Source organism: Macaca nemestrina, chromosome 5, assembly GCF_043159975.1.
Source record: "Macaca nemestrina isolate mMacNem1 chromosome 5, mMacNem.hap1, whole genome shotgun sequence".
In the NCBI taxonomy this organism is placed as follows: Eukaryota; Metazoa; Chordata; class Mammalia; order Primates; family Cercopithecidae; genus Macaca; species Macaca nemestrina.
This window is the reverse complement of record NC_092129.1, coordinates 94,422,312-94,434,459: the sequence shown is the minus strand read 5'-3', so window position 1 is coordinate 94,434,459 and position 12,148 is coordinate 94,422,312. Positions and strand designations below refer to the sequence as shown.

The following is a 12,148-nucleotide window of genomic DNA, read 5'->3' as shown; positions in this document are numbered from 1 at the left end:
ACCCATAATTAATACAAAGGTACATTTGCTCTCAGTCACCTAGGTATATGTCCTCTAGGTACCTGTGTCTAAAACAGGATACACTGCACTTCTGTGAGAGTACTTCACACTCACAATGAATAAATAGAATTTAAATGAAAATGACTACCTGATTAGAACCTGAATTTTACCTTATGACTATTCTATCTCACCCACTTAAAACATCTTGTAAAGAGTAGTAGCTAGTAATTGTTGGAGGAGTTTATATTAATATTAGTGTGCAAGTTGTCTATTAATTTGGATGGAAAAATCTAATCAAGTCATACAAAAATTACAAAAGAAGGCTAACAGGCTATAAGTGGTTTGTAAGCCTTAAGCTTTTCATAACAACTATCTCTTCCTCTGTACTACTGTACTCCTCTTTAGTCAATATTTCTTTGTCTTCTATTTCTCAATGCTGAAATGTGTTTGTGTGTGTGTGTGTGTTTGTGTGTATGTGAGATAGTGTGTGTGTATGAAAACTATAGCCAATTAGGTTGTTTGGCAATAGGCACTATGCTTTGGGGTGAACTTGAGTCTTTAGCTTTTCCAAACTGTTAATTTTTTCTTGAGAGTGAGCTGTTATGTTTGTTCTCTTTCTCCTTTTGGGCTTAAATTATTCATGAGAAACAAACTCCCTCCTTAGTTCCAAATTTTAGTTCTCTGAGAGATAAACAGTTATTATCATTCACTCTCTTGGAAGAAAAAGCCATGTCTAACATTTTGAGCCTCTGTAAAAGCTTCACACATTTTGCCCTAAAAAATTTCAGTACATAATCATGAGAAACAGGGATCCTGGGTACAAAATATGTATAATACAGAAGCAGACATATTGGCTTAAAAACACTTTAAAATTGTCAAAATTTTACCAACAAGTGGAAGCCTGCAGAGTGGAGTGACAAAATAGTTTGCCTGTGATTAGAAATTTGCACGTCAAGGTGTGAAAAAAGGTAAGTGAAACAGGCTTATAAAATAAAAGTTCCTAATGGGGAAGAGAAACTAAGAGACAAAATGGATAAAAATGAAAACAGCAAGGAGGCCAAGAACTCAAAAAAAAAAAAAAAAATCAGAGAAGAGAAAAAAATACATAAATATGATCTGGGAAGCCCTGAAAGGAAACAAACACTACCAGAGAATGAGAGGAGACCCTCCCACGCCACCCCCCAACACCTCTTCCATATGAGGGGTGACAGCTAATGTTATTTCTCAAGGACAGTGAGAAAAAGGAAATTGCAGAGGGGAGTTGCTCCTGCAGAGAGCAGAAGAGTTTCACTAACAGCCCTCTGTGTAAGCACTACATAAACAGAAAAAAAAAAGGCATCATCAGTCCTCATGGCTCTAGAAAAAGTACAAAACTTGAGGCCCACACACAGAAAACAAGTGAAAGTATACAAAAGACTGCCAAGGCATCTAGATCTAGAATGGCATCTAGAAAATCTCTGCATAGGAGCCACCACATTTAGCAGTACTATTTGTGAGGTCTCACACACACACACACACACACACACACACACACACACACAAAATTACTACCTCTACCACCAACAAATTAAATAATCATAATACAAAATACATGAGGCCAAAACTGATAGAAACATGTTGATAGATTGATCTACTATTATAGTTGGAGACTTCAACACCACTGTATCAGAAATAGACAAATTCAGTAGCCATAAATTCAGCAAAAAGTTAGTTAAACACACCACAACCATAGACTCCTCCATGGAACAATGCAGAATGAACATTTTTAAGCTCACCTGGAAAATTCATAAGGTAGAACACATTCTGGGCTGTAAAATACACTTTACAAATTTAAAAGAATAGAAATCAGACAGATAGCAAACTCTGCTATCAGAATGCAATGGAATTAAGTTGGAAATCAAAAATAGAAAGATAACTAACAAAGCCCAAAATATATGGAGAACAAATGCTTCTAAATAACAGTTAAAAGAAGAAATTTCAAGAAAATTTGTTTCTCATGAACTAAGTGAAGATAAACACATGCCTTATTAAAATTTGTGAGATATAGCAAAAGCTGTGCTTACAGGGAAATTTATATCTCTGAATGCATATTTTAGAAAAGAAGGAAAATCTAAAATTAGTTCTCTAAATTGATACCTTAGGAAACTAGAGTATAAAGAGCTAATTAAGCCAAAGTAAGCAGAAGAAAAGAAATAATAAAAGTTAGAACAGAAATCATTGAAAATTATAAAAGATGGTTCTTTGGTAACATTGATTAGACCCTATCCAGGCTAATTTAAAAAGAGAGAGAGGACACAAAATATTAATATCATACATAAAAGAGAAGTCAGACATCTCTACAAATTTCATGAACATTAGAAGTATAATAAAATGGCATTATGAAAAACACTATGCCATAAATTTTATGGCCTAATAAAATGGACCAATTCCCTGAAAGACACAATCTACCAAAACTCACGCAAGAAAAAAAAAAAAAAGATAATTGGAATAGCTGTGTTTCTACTAAAGAAATTGAATCAATAATTAATAGCTTTCCGAAACAAAAAGCACTAGGCCCATATGAGTTCACAGGTGAATTCTACCTTACATTTAAATAGGAAATTATGTCATTTCACTTCAGTATTTTTTATAATATAGATGCAGAGAGACTATTTTCTAATTCATCCTATTAGGCCAGCATTACCTTAATACCATCAATAGAGAAAGATATGACAAAAGTAAGATAACCACAGACCAATATTACTCATGAACATAGATGCAAAAATTCTCAACAAAGTATTGGCAAACCATATTTACCAATGTATAAAAATGGATAAAAGACCTAATTATAAAATGCAAAATGACAGAAGTCCTAGAAGATAACAAAGGAAAAAATCTAGATGATTTTGATTATGGTGATGCCTTTTTAGATACAACACCAAAGGCATGATTCACAAAAGAAAGAAAAAGGAACATTTCTTCATTAAAATTTAAAATTTCTGCTCTGTGAAAAAAATTGTAATGAGAATGAAAAAACTAGCCACAGACTGGGAGAAAATACTTGAAAAATACATTTCCGATAAAGAGCTGTTATCCGAACGATACAATGAACACTTAAAACTCAATGATGAGAAAACAAACACGCTGACTAAAAGAAAAGAAAAGAAAAGAAAAGAAAAGAAAAGAAATGGACAAAAAATCCTGAACATACACCTCAACAAAGTAGATCTAAAGATGGCAAATAAACATATAAAGACATGCCTGGCATCATATATCATATGGGAAATACAAATAAAAATGACAGTTAGACACCACTACACATCTATCAGAAGGATTAAAATCCAGAACACTGAAAACACCCAATGCCAATGATCATATGAAGCAACAGGCACTCTCAATCATTTCTAGTCAGAATGCAAAATGGTGTGGCCACTTAGGAAGACAATTTGGTGGTTTTTATAAATCTCAATATACTCTCTTATCACATGTTTCAGCTATTGTGCTCCTCAGCATTTACTCAAAGGATTTGAAAACCTATTGTTCACACAAAAACTCACACACAAATGTTTCTTTATTCATAATTGCCAAGATTTGAAAGCCTCTGAGATGTCTTTCAGTAGGTGAATGAATAAATAAACTGGTACATCCGGACAATAAAATATTATGTAGCAATAAAAAGAAATGATCTATCAAGCTATGAATGAGATGAAAAGAACTTGCATGCATATTACTAAGTGAAAGAAACCAATTTGAAGGGATTGTACACTGTATAATTACAACTATGTAAAATTCTAATAGAAGCAAAAGTATGGGGAAAGTAAAAAGATAAAGATCCATGGTTGCCAGGGTTTCGAAAGGAGGGAGGGATGAAAAGGCAGAGCATGCGGGATTTTTTAGGGCAGTGAAACTACTCTATGATACTGTAATGATGGATACATGTCATTATAAATTTATTTAAACCTATAACATGTACAACACCAACAATGAACTGTAGTTTAAACTTTTAACTCTGGGTGATAATGATGTGACAATGTAGGTTCAATTGTAGCAAATGTACCACCATGGTGGGAAATGTTGACCATTGGGGAGGCTATGCATGTCTGGGAGCAGCAAGTGCACAGCAGATCACTTTACCTTCTGCCCAATTTTTGTGTGAATCCAAAATTGCTCAGAAATTGACTCTATTAAAAATTTAGAATGTTTTTGGTTGTATTTTAGATAGATTAATATAGATTTCACAAAAACATCTCATTTCCTTCCGGATTCTCCAAGTGAAAGGTCAACATAATTATCTCAATTTCCACTTTCAGACACTGGGTTGAAGCTGTCAAAATACTTAACTTTTTCTGTGGTTAGTCCACATATTGCTCTTGTGTGCTATCCCTTAAATTAATACAGGCTGTCAATATGCTTGGGTCAAGTGGTAACGGGCTGTCAAAAAGACCCATATGTTGTCAAATTTGTTAGGAAACTCTGGAGCATGGGTACAAATAATCTGCATTTAATTTATTGATTTTTTAAAATTTAGGGTCAATACGTTTGTGTGGTAATCGATGGTCTCAGGGCAGTGATTGTGGCTTCCTTATGGGATTGCTAGTCTTCCCTAGTTCATTAAATACTCTTTTCATTTCTATGTAATCTGTGCGCTATATTACTTAGACAATGCCTGATGTTTTCTTGTATTACTACTCGGATTTCACCTGCTATTCTTATCCATGTGTAACTTGTTTGTTCTTCATGCATATCTACATTCAAGAGATACTGTTGGTTGGTTTTCTTTGAACTAGCAGGAATGGGAAAATTTAGAGTTAGCATTAAGTATTTGAAAGTTACCCTTCTTTCAGAACATTTTAATTCTCTGAGATCAGTGTACATTCTTTTTGTGTAAGGTACAAATCACTGTAGCACTTGGTGTATTTTATAAACGTAATGGGAATTTAAGGAAAGCTTTTTTTTTTTTTTTTTTTAGCTCTTACAATAGTGTTCTCAATACACGGTAGCTCAATGAAGAGCAAAGGAAGGTATTACAAGGATGTACATAATATTTTCATTGACAGGTTAAGACCTTTCAGTTTAGTATGCTTCCAAGATCACAAACCACATAGTGCAGTAGAGTCACGATTGGAATCCATGTCTCCAAGTCCAGTGTTCTTTACATGGCATTATCCAATGTCATACTTAGTTTATTAGAGCTTCTTTATTTTCCTTGGACTGCCATAAGAAAGTAACACATACTAATGACTTAAAACAACAGAAATGTGTTATCTGACAGTTCTAAAGACTAGAGGGCTGAAATTAAGATATCAGCAGGTCCATGCTGTCTCAGAAGCCTCTTGGGAAGATACTCCTTTGTCTCTTTCTGATAGCTCCAGGTGTTCTTTGGCTTGTGGCAGCTTAAATCCGATCTCTCCCTCTGTCTTCATTTGCCATTCTTCCCCCATGTCTTCACATCATCTTCTTATAAGGAAACTAGTCATACAGTATTAAGAGCTCATCCTTCTCTAGTATGAAACTCATCATAAATAATTATATCTGCAAAAACTTAATTTCCAAGTAAAGTGTGGGGATTAGGACTTCAACTTATTTTTTGAAGACACAATTCAACCTAAACAGATTATAAAACATCACAACCTATAATTATATTGTGACATTGAGCAAATATGTATGAAAGGTAGTGTCAAATTAATGAACCAGAGAAGCATCTGTATATACTGTGGCAGAGAAATTGTCCCATGATAAACTTGGTTGCAGTATATCTGGGATATACCAGGTTGAATTCTTTATTGCCTACTGAGAAGTGATCCAAGGCAGGTAAATGATAGGATTTCTGATAGAGCCTCAGATAGACTACCATTACTCACAAGTCTAACTTTTTTCTTGGGTTTTCTGATAAAATACTTTCCTACTTTAACTTAAGCACCATATAACAAAATTAGCTCGGTGACAAGGTTAAATAATCATTTTCTTGTTGTTGTTGTTATTGTGTTATCCAGTTTCTTCTTCCTCTTGTTTCAAATTATACTTTATGTTCTAGGGTACAAGTGCACAACGTGCAGGTTTGTTACATATGTATTGTATACATGTGCCATGTTGGTGTGCTGCACCCATTAACTCGTCATTTATATTAGGTAAATCTCCTAATGGTATCCTTCCTCCCTCCCCCTGCCCCACAAGAGGCCCAGTGTGTGATGTTCCCCTTCCTTTGTGCAAGCGTTCTCATTGTTCAATTCCCACCTATGAGTGAGAACACGCGGTGTTTGGTTTTCTGTTCTTGCGATAGTTTGCTGAGAATGATGGTTTCCAGCTGCATCCATGTCCCTTCAAAGGACATGAACTCATCTTTTTATGGCTGCATAATATTCTATGGTGTATATGTGCCATATATTTTTAATCCAGTCTGTCACTGATGGACTTTTGGGTTGGTTCAAAGTCTTTGCTATTGTGAATAGTGCCTCAATAAACATACGTGTGCATGTGTCTTTATAGCAGCATGATTTATAATCCTTTGGATATATACCCAGTAATGAGACAGCTGGGTCAAATGGCATTTCTAGTTCTAGATCCTCAAGGAATCACCACACTGTCTTCCACAATGGTTCAACTAGTTTACAGCCCCACCAACTGTGTGAAAGTGTTCCTATTTCTCCACAACCTCTCCAGCACCTGTTGTTTCCTGACTTTTTAATGATTGCCATTCTAACTGGTGTGAGATGGTATCTCATTGTGGTTTTGATTTGCATTTCTCTGATGGCTAGTGATGATGAGCATTTTTTCATGTATCTGTTGACTGCATAAATGTCTTCTTTTGAGAAGTGTCTCTTCATATCTTTTGCTCATTTTTTGATGGCATTGTTTGTTTTTTTCTTGTAAATTTGCTTGAGTTCTTTGTAGGTTCTGGATATTAGCTCTTTGCCAGATGAGTAGACTGCAAAAATTTTCTCCCATTCTGTAGGTTGCCTATTCACTCTGATGTTAGTTTCTTTTGCTGTGCAGAAGCTCTTTAGTTCAATTAGATCCCATTTGTCAATTTTGGCTTTTGTTGCCATTGCTTTTGGTGTTTTAAACATGAAGTCCTTGCTCGTGCCTATGTCCTGAATGGTATTGCCTAGGTTTTATGGCTTTAAGTCTAACATTTAAGTCTCGAATCCATCTTGAATTAATTTTCATATAAGGTGTAAGGAAGGGATTCAGTTTCAGCTTTCTACTTATAGCTAACTAGTTTTCCCAGAACCATTTATTAAATAGGGAATCCTTTTTCCATTTCTTGTTTTTGTCAGGTTTGTCCAAGATCAGATGGTTGTAGATGTGGGGTATTATTTCTGAGGGCTCTGTTCTGTTCCATTGGTCTCTCTCTCTATTTTGGTACCAGTATCATGCTGTTTTGGTTACTGTAGCCTTGTAGTACAGTTTGAAGTCAGGTAGCATGATGCCTCCATCTTTGTTCTTTTTGCTTAGGATTGTCTTGGCAATGCGTGCTCTTTTTTGATTCCATATGAACTTTAAAATAAATTTTTCCCATTCTGTGAAGAAAGTCACTGGTAGCTTAATGGGGATGGCATTGAATCTGTAAATTACCTTGGGCATTATGGCCATTTTCACGATATTGATTCTTCCTATCCATAAGCATGGAATGTTCTTCCATTTGTTTGTGTCCTCTTTTATTTCATCGAGCAGTGGTTTGTAGTTCTCCTTGAAGAGGTCCTTCATATCTCTTGTAAGTTGGATTCCTAGGTATTTTATTCTCTTTGAAGCAATTGTGAATGGGAGTTCATTCATGATTTGGTTCTCTGTTAGTCTGTTATTGTTGTATAAGAATGCTTGTGATTTTTGCACATTGGTTTTGTATCCTGAGATTTTGCTGAAGTTGTTTATCAGCTTAAGGAGATTTGGGGCTGAGATGATGGGGTTTCCTAAATATACAATCATGTCATCTGCGAGCAGGGACAATTTGACTTCCTCTTTTCCTAATTGAATACCCTTGATTTCTTTCTCTTGCCTGATTGCCCTGGTCAGAACTTCCAACACTATGTTGAATAGGAGTGGTGAGAGAGGTCATCCCTGTCTTGTGCCAGTTTTCAAGGGGAATGCTTCCAGTTTTTGCCCATTCAGTATGATATTGTCTGTGGGTTTGTCATAAATAGCTCTTATTATTTTGAGATACGTTCCATCAATACCGAATTTGTTGAGAGTTTTTAGCATGAACGGCCATTGAATTTTGTGAAAGGACTTTTCTGCATCTATTGAGATAATTATGTGGTTTTTGTCTTTGGTTTTGTTTATATGCTGGATTACGTTTATTGATTTGCGTATGTTGAACCAGCCTTGCATCCCAGGGATGAAGCCCACTTGATCATGGTGTATAAGCTTTTTGATGTGCTGCTGGATTCGGTTTGCCAGAATTTTATTGAGGATTTTTGCATCGATGTTCATCAGGGATATTGGTCTAAAATTTTCTTTTTTGCATGTGTCTCTGCCAGGCTTTGGCATCAGGACGATGTTGTCCTCATAAAATGAGTTAGGGAGGATTCCCTATTTTTCTATTGATTGGAATAGTTTCAGAAGCAATGGTATCAGATCCTCCTTGTATCTTTGTTAGTATTCGACTGTGAATCCATCTGGTCCTGGACTTTTTTTGATTGTTAGGCTATTAATTATTGCCTTTTTTTTGATTGGTAGGCTATTAATTATTGGTCTATTCAGGGATTCAAATTCTTCCTGGTTTAGTCTTGGGAGAGTGTATGTGTCCAGGAATTTATCCATTTCTTCTAGGTTTTCTAGTTTATTTGCATAGAGGTGTTTATAGTATTCTCTTATGGTAGTTTGTATTTCTGTGGGGTCGGTGGTGATATCCCCTTTATCATTTTTTATTGCGTCTATTTGATTCATCTCTCTTTTCTTCTTTATTAGTCTTGCTAGTGGTCTATCAATTTTATTGATCTTTTCAAAAAATCAGCTCCTGGATTCCTTGACTTTTTTTGAAGAGATTTTTGTGTCTCTATCTCCTTCAGTTCTGCTCTGATCTTAGTTGTTTTTTTTTTTTTTTTTTTTTTTTTTTCCTTCTGCCAGCTTTTGAATGTGTTTGCTCTTGCTTCTCTAGTTCTTTAATTGTGATATTAGGGTGCCAATTTTAGATCTTTCCTGCTTTCTCTTGTGGACATTTAGTGCTATAAATTTCCCTCTACACACTGCTTTAAATGTGTCCCAGAGATTCTGGTATATTGTATCTTTTAGTTTGCTTGTCTGTAAAGGATTTTATTTCTCCTTCACTTATGAAACTTAGTTTGGCTGGATATAAAATTCTGGGTTGAAAATTCTTTTCTTTAAGAATGTTGAATATTGGCCACCACTCTCTTCTGGTTTGTAGATTTTCTGCTGAGAGATCCGCTGTTAGTCTGATGGGCTTCCCTTTGTGGGTAAGCCGACCTTTCTCTTTGACTTCCCTTAACATTTTTTCCTTCATTTCAACTTTGGTGAATCTGACAATTATGTGTCTTGGAGTTGCTCTTTTAGAGGAGTAGCTTTGTGGCATTCTCTGTATTTCCTTAGTTTGAATGTTGGCCTGCCTTGCTAGATTGGGGAAGTTCTCCTGGATAATATCCTGCAGAGTGTTTTCCAACTTGGTTCCATTCTTCCTGTCACTTTCAGGTACACCAGTCAGATGTAGATTTGGTCTTTTCACAAAGTCCTATATTTCTTGGAGGCTTTGTTCACTTCTTTTTACTCTCAACTTCTCTTCTAGCTTCGTTTCATTCACTTGATCTTCAATCACTGATGCCCTTTCATCCAGTTGATCGAGTCAGTTACTGAAGCTTGTGCATTTGTCACGTCGTTCTCGTGTTATGGTTTTCATCTCTATCGAGTCATTTAAGTATTTCTCTACATTGGTTATTCCAATTAGCCATTTGTCAAATCTTTTTTCAAGGTTTTTAGCTTCTTTGTATTGGGTTCGTACTTCCTCTTTTAGCTCGGAGAAGTTTGATCGTCTGAAACCTTCTTCTTTCAACTTGTCAAAGTCATTCTCCGTCCAGTTTTGTTCCATTGCTGGTGAGGAGCTGTGTTCCTTTGGAGGGGGAGAGGCGCTCTGATTTTTAGAATTTAAAGCTTTTCTGCACTGCTTTTTCCCCATCTTTGTGGTTTTATCTACTTTGGTCTTTGATGATGGTGATGCACAAATGGTGTTTTGGTGTGGATGTCCTTTCTGTTTGTTAGTTTTCTTTCTAACAGTCAGGACCCTCTGCGGCAGGTCTGTTGGAGTTTGCTCGAGGTCCACTCCAGACCCTGTTTGCCCGGGTATCAGCAGCGGAGGCTGCAGAAAAGTGAATATTGCTGAACAGCAAATGTTGCTGTCTGATTGCTCCTCTGGAAGCTTTGTCTCAGAGGTGTACCTGACTGTGTGAAGTGTGAAGTGTCAGTCTGCCCCTAGTGGGGGATGTCTCCCAGTTAGGCTACTCCAGGGTCAGGGACTCACTTGAGCCAGTAATCTGTCCATTCTCAAATCTCAAACTCTGCACTAGGAGAAACACTACTCTCTTCAAAGCTGTCAGGCAGGGACATTTACATCTGCAGAGGTTTCTGCTGCCTTTTGTTTGGCTATGCCCTGTCCCCAGAGGTGGAGTCTACAGAGGCAGGCAGGTCTCCTTGAACTGCAGTGGGCTCCACCCAGTTTGAGCTTCCCAGCCACTTTTTTTAGCTACTTAAGCCTCAGCAATGGTGGGTGTCCCTCCCCCAGCCTTGCTGCTGCCTTGCAGTTAGATCTCAGACTGCTGTGCTAGCAATGAGGGAGGCTCTGTGGACTGGTAGCCTCCAAGCCAGGCACAGGATATAATCTCCTGGTGTGCCATTTGCTAAGACCCTTGGTAAAGTGTAGTATTAGGGTGGGAGTGACCTGATTTTCCAGGTGTTGTGTGTCACGGTTTCCCTTGGCTAGGAAAGGGAATTCCCTTCCCCCTTGTGCTTCCCAGGTAGGGTGATGCCTTGCCCTGCTTTGGCTCTCGCTTGTTGGGCTGCACCCACTGTCCTGCACCCATTGTCTGACACACCCCAGTGAGATGAATCCAGTACCTCAGTTGGAAATACAGAAATCACCCATCTTCTATGTCGCTCATGCTGGGAGCTGGAGGCTGGAGCTGTTCCCATTCAGCCATCTTCAAATAATCATTTTTTATTCTGTCTAGGAATGTACTTTATTTGTTCTCTTTTGTAATGCTTCAGAGGACAAGAAATTCTGCCTGAGTCCAGTCATTTTTTTGGAGGTTTCTCCTCTAGAACTTGATACCAGTCATGTACCTACTTAAACATTTGGAAATACAATGGATAATGTGTTGTTTATATGATACACAGTTTATAAATTTCTACTTGCCATAAAAATGTTATCAGTACAGTATTTACTGTTTTGCCAAAGAATCCAATTGTATCCATATGGTTATTCCTTTTCACACAATACAATAGCATCCCACCTATTCATTCAAGAAAAGCACAGGGGAGTGGATTTTTAACCTGAGAATGGCATTTTCACTTGAGGACAGATGAACATATAAATTCTGACAGATATATTCAAAACTACTTGGAATGATTCACTCATTGATCAAACCAATATTTACTAAAATTTACAAAGTGTCAGGCACTATTCTGGATGCTTTTGATAGATCAATGAACATAACAGACAAAATATCTCACCTTTTTGGACTTACGTTCTAGCAAGGAAAGCATGAAAGCTTATATTAATTTATAAATATATATTTATATATATATTTAATTAGATAATAAAATCAATTTAAACTAAAAAAATTATATTAATCACATGCCAAATTATGAAGAAAATTCTCAAATTTGGATCACAAAATTTATTTTAATATATGACTATTCTGAATTACTTGTATATTTTTAAGGTTCCCAATAAAATACTAAATAAATATTTCATAAATATTACAACACTAAATAAAAATTACAACCAATCCCACAATTTACATGTATCTATGGCCTATTCTGATATTTCTACATCTCTCTCTCTCTATGTATAAATTATATATTATATATACATTTAAAATATACATATATAAAACTTTCATAATTGCAATTATCATGGCTATAAGTTTATGGTTTTCAGTTATTTCACTTAAATTATTTTGTAAATCCTTTCCTTTTTTCAGAGTTTCATAGTTGCTCAATC

The 12,148-nt window shown here is 36.2% G+C and overlaps 1 long non-coding RNA gene across 1 annotated transcript in view; it reads left to right on the top strand.

The window, feature by feature from the left end:
* Positions 1-12,148, top strand: part of LOC139363155 (uncharacterized) — a 32,813-nt gene that overhangs the window by 17,292 nt on the left and 3,373 nt on the right. The gene's annotated exons all lie outside the window — the stretch shown is intronic.